The following is a 5,269-nucleotide window of genomic DNA, read 5'->3' on the forward strand; positions in this document are numbered from 1 at the left end:
ATTTATAAGCTTAGAAAGCTAAAAAAAATACAATAGGGACGTTTTAAACCAAAATGTGTAGGATTGTGGGGCTATAGTGACATTTTTCCCTTATATAAACAATGGCACTCAACCATGTTATAATCTCCATGCTTTTGGTATACTAGGTGGAGTTGTTTTCAACGATGGTCCAACAAACAAAAACGATTTTGACATCATTATTTGCTTAAAGGATAGCACACCTCAAAGAGTTAACAAATTGTACCCTTTGTACATGGCATTTCATATCCCACTATGACATGACATCATTATTCACTTTCACCTACACGTGGCAAATCCGGCAATCTTGTTGTGTTTTTGTCTGATACAATATGATGAGACAAAGTTTTATGTAACACGAACACGATACGCCACGTTGTCGTGTTTTTTTAACTAACATGAATACAAACCAATTAAAAAACGAAAAAAAAAAAACATGACACGACATGACAAAGATAACATAAAATAACAATACTTTATTTAATTAATACTTAATCACACATAACACGACAAACACACACAAAAAAAAAACAAAAAACAAAAACAAATTCTAAATCATGTCAATTTCTTGTTGAATTTTGAACACAAAGTTGTGTTTTTTACATTTGTCACGAGCATAAATTCGAATTTCAGCTTCATCACAATTTCGTTTCGTATCGTGTCATCAGTTGTCATCCGTACTTTCAACTCCACATAAAAAATTGATATCTACTGAAATTCCTGATCTAAAAACGATCATTGAACTTTACAACATCACAAGTAAACTTATGGTTCACAATCCAGGTGTATTTGCAAATCCTAATGCTTCTTGTTTATATTTGAACATTAGCATGATCCAACTCATAGTACCTTTCTTATCTATTCTTCATTTACTAGAAAAATCCAACACATGTATTTTTCAAAAAAAAAACAAAAAACATCTTATTTTTCTCAAAAGTTGATGAATAGAAACTTAATTCTTATAAAAAAAAATTCACTTATTAACACTCAGATAAACTTCTAGATCCAAAAGTATTAATAGATCCTCCAATTACTCCATTCATAAAAATACTTACCAATCCAAAATATAACTGATAATTACTCGTTTCAAATTCTCAAGTGTTACAAAAATGATGGTATTTTTTACGTTTTTATCATAATTGTTTCCTGTATTCTTACCATGTAAAATATGTTAGTTTAGTTCATTAATGGTTTGGTAAATATAAAATGTTCAGGAGCTGCAGCCAAAAGGAAAATGAGATATTGTATATGTTGGTCAACAAGACTAGGTGTAACACCTGCGTATTACACGAATTGATTTTTTAAAAAAAATAAATAAACATTAAATTAAAATGTTAACAGAAAATATTTTTTAGTTTACAACTTTAAAATAAAAAAAAAGAAATATATTTATTACAATTTAATATCATATAAATATGATATTTAATACTTTACATATATAAGTATATGACTTTAATTTTAAAAACTAAAACAAATCAAAAATTGATAAGTGGATAATATTTATTTCAAAAATACCATAAAATGATAAGTGTCAAAACTTATGAGAAATTGACATGTGGCAAAAAAACATTTATTTATTAAGAAGGATAATTAATTGTATATTATTAAAACTAAAAACAAATTTATTGATCATAATTATTAACTAATATTATTAAATATTTATTTTACCGGAAAACAAACCTCTGTCCTACCATAGGGATAATTATAATTAACCCAAAGCTTATGCCATTCAGCTGGAATAGCTCAGTTGGTTAGAGCGTGTGGCTGTTAACCACAAGGTCGGAGGTTCAAGCCCTCCTTCTAGCGTTTTCTATCAACTCTTATTTCCCCTCTTAAATAGAAATTAACCCCGGTTCGTTTTATGAGTTCTTATGTTTCTTTGTCAATTTTTTAAAAAAAATTCCAAACAAACTGAAAACATAATCATAAATACCAAAGTTTCAAATACAAAAAAACCAAACATTCCAAACGACCAGACCAAACATAAAAACCGAAGTTTTAAATATAAAAACCAACGTTCCAAACAAAACATAACATACAAATTCCACATCGAAGACAAAACACATACATTTGATAATAGAAATTGAAGTGTTGCTATGGAACTCGTGAAACGTGGACACAAGAGAACTGGATTTAATTTTGCCATAATATTGCTATGATAACCGAAATTTGGTTGTTTTAAAATTTGGAGCCTTGATTGATATATATTTATTAAAGGGCAAAGGGCGTAGCCTAAGGGTATTAGGTATTTTTTTTCAAAGGTTGAGGGCCAAGTTTGCTAGAGACAAAACAAGTAGTTTAGGTTTAGGAGTATTGCAAGGAGTGTGTTGCGTTTGCCACTCTAAAAAAAACTAATATGTACTTAATGTTTTTATTCAATTTTCATTGTATAAAACTATAAAACTTTTATTAGTTAATAGAAAATTATTAAATGATGTACGAACTCCACCAGACCATAAATCAAACATAACTGAAGCCATAATTTAGGTTGGTATGAAACTAAACAAACAAAAAAATGAACTAAAAATTTAGTTTGGTCAAAATTCGAGGTCGATTAGGTTTGATTTTCACTTTCTTGGGGCCTTATATCAAATATTTCACACCCATAATAGATATAACAATTCTTTTATTATATGTATTACAGATCTATTTGTTTTATATTTTAGCTTTCACGAATTAAAAGTTCATTCAAACAACAAATCAAACTAAAATTGGTTGAAAATTTTCTAGATTGTTATTCAAATAAATTCACACTTCTAGATCGATTTATATAAGCATATCATATATTATTTTTAGTAGCTTTGTTTTATGTAATCATGTTTAACGGGTTTGTTAAACTTAGGGTATGTTTGGATGAATGTAATGTAATGACAAGAGGATGAAATGGGTCTTGTAATGGAATGGCCAAGGTAATGGAATCGTTCATTACCATTCCATTTCTATGTTTGGCTATGTTAGATAGAATGAAATGAGTCATTCATCTATCATGTTTGGTATGTTTAAAAAGATAAAGGAATGGAATGAAAATATTTGACAACGCCGAAAATACCAGTACAACACAAAACTCATAAAATTCACTACTTCAAGATTATCAAGTCAAAAGATACTTTTCTATTGTAATAATGAGATAGTAATTTTTTTAACGACGTACTTTCACTAAAAGCAATGAACCATTATTTTTTCAAGTTTTAGATTATTATTATTTATCAGAAAAAAAAAATCTAAATATATAGATTTTCATTAACTTTTTATCTTGTTTCTATTGATATCAAATTTGATAATTTTATTTTCTTTACTTTTTTTATCAGTTCATATTCATATTGTGAATCTGTATTATAAATCATTAATTTTGTATAAATTCACAGTGTGAATCTGAACAAATTCATAGTCTGAATCTGAACAGATAAAAAAAATTATCAAATTTGATATAATAGATGGAGGATAAAAAATTATGAATATCTATATTTTTAGTTTTTTTATTTACTTTTTTTTGCTAAAAAATATGCTCTGAAAGTTGAAAAAATATTGGTTCATTGGTTCTAAGGTTTAAAATGGTTCTTTATTGATCCCAACCATATATATATATATATATATATATATATATATATATATATATATATATATATATATATATATATATATAATAAAAAAACTCTTTGCACCGCCACATGGCACCCTTCTACACCTGCTCTATGCCACGTGTCCTTTCATCTTTCACCCTTAGTTTTGGTTTCCCGCTCATATTCACGCTCCTATTTTAACTATAAATTAACTATAAATTCAAATCAATATCATTTAAAAATCGATTATATCCTAAAATATTAACATAAAGAGTAGAGGAATCAGTGCCGGTAATTGTGGATAATGGGTTATCTTAATTTTGAAATTTTGAATTCCTCTAATCTAATAGCTTATCATTTTCTTCTTTTTCAAGTCGACGTGTTCAGATCAATATCTCATCAACGTCTATCTTCTTAGGTGATTTCATATGTTTTTATTTCATATTGTTGCTAAAATTTTTAAAGATCTATTCAGGCTTTAGAGATTGTTTATGTTCTAAGTTTCTTTTTTTTAATGTTGTTGATTGGAATTATGAAATGTGACTTTTTTGGAACGATATATGGAATTTTGATTTCTCTCAGGAAAATTTGGTGTTGTAGTTCTCATTTTGAGTTTCTTGAACCTACCTCCTTGCTGCTTCATCAATGCCGCCTATGGCCATCCAGTAATGTGATATGTCCATCATATTGTCCGGTGAGTGATACAACATTCTTTCCCTTCACCTTCTTTATAACTCTCTAATCATCGGTAACCTTCATATGGTAGGTTGATTTTGTATATTGAGTGTAAGGTGTTCGTTGAAATGCCTACATAGGTTTAACTATTTTCTATTGTTTCTAGATATGATTTTTCTGTACAACTGATGGATAGTTACGAGACAATTGATGAAATACTTAATATTTCGGTTGGAAACAATTTATTAGAGGCTCCTGAAGACATGGAATCCCAATTCATGGATCTTAATATGTATCTTGATATTCTCTATGATCCCAATGGCTAGCTTTTTCTGCCATTTATCACAAGCATAAATGAACCATTGATTTTGGTTCAAATGATACTAATGACATATTCCTTGATGTTTTCTCATGAAGATTTGTAATATCTGGTTTGTTTTTATTTTATCATGATTATCGTATATATCCAACAAGTTAGTAAGTTCCTATTTGTATACCTTTTATCTTGAAAAATCTTACTCACAATCCTTGTGAATATTAATTTTTTTGTGTTAATACTTTTCTTGGTATTAAAGGTAACTCAATTGTCTAATACTGTAATACAAACTGTTTTGTCCAAACTTTTCTTAGATTATTTTCTTGATTTATCTTTAAATAACTCATTCATAATCCTTGATATTTCTTGTAGGGTAGTGGAATGAATTTTTGTGCTGATGGTGATGGATTACTATCCTTGATATGGTGAATATGATAAAAAGGTATAAAATGAAACCACTTGTAATGGTAATCAATTAGAATTAACACATCCTCTGTTTATTTGATTTACTTAATAATTTTAGGTTTATTAATCTCGATTTCTATTATGTACATCTCTTTATCCAATAGAATTGATACACCTTCGGTTTGCTTGTTATAGTGGGACACACTCACATCCTTTTCATTAATATATACATGCTTCTTTAGTGAGTCAAAATTATTTAAAATTGTGTGATTCTTTTTTATAGCAAATAGTTACA

At 27.9% G+C, this 5,269-nt stretch overlaps 1 non-coding gene across 1 annotated transcript; it reads left to right on the forward strand.

The window, feature by feature from the left end:
* The first annotated feature begins 1,750 nt into the window (after positions 1 to 1,750).
* TRNAN-GUU (transfer RNA asparagine (anticodon GUU)) lies at positions 1,751 to 1,824 on the forward strand. Its single transcript has one exon. It is a non-coding gene; the product is annotated as a tRNA-Asn (tRNA).
* Positions 1,825 to 5,269: the final 3,445 nt, after the last annotated feature.

This window comes from Lactuca saligna, chromosome 5 (genome assembly GCF_052625555.1).
Source record: "Lactuca saligna cultivar CGN05327 chromosome 5, ASM5262555v1, whole genome shotgun sequence".
NCBI classification, from domain to species: Eukaryota; Viridiplantae; Streptophyta; class Magnoliopsida; order Asterales; family Asteraceae; genus Lactuca; species Lactuca saligna.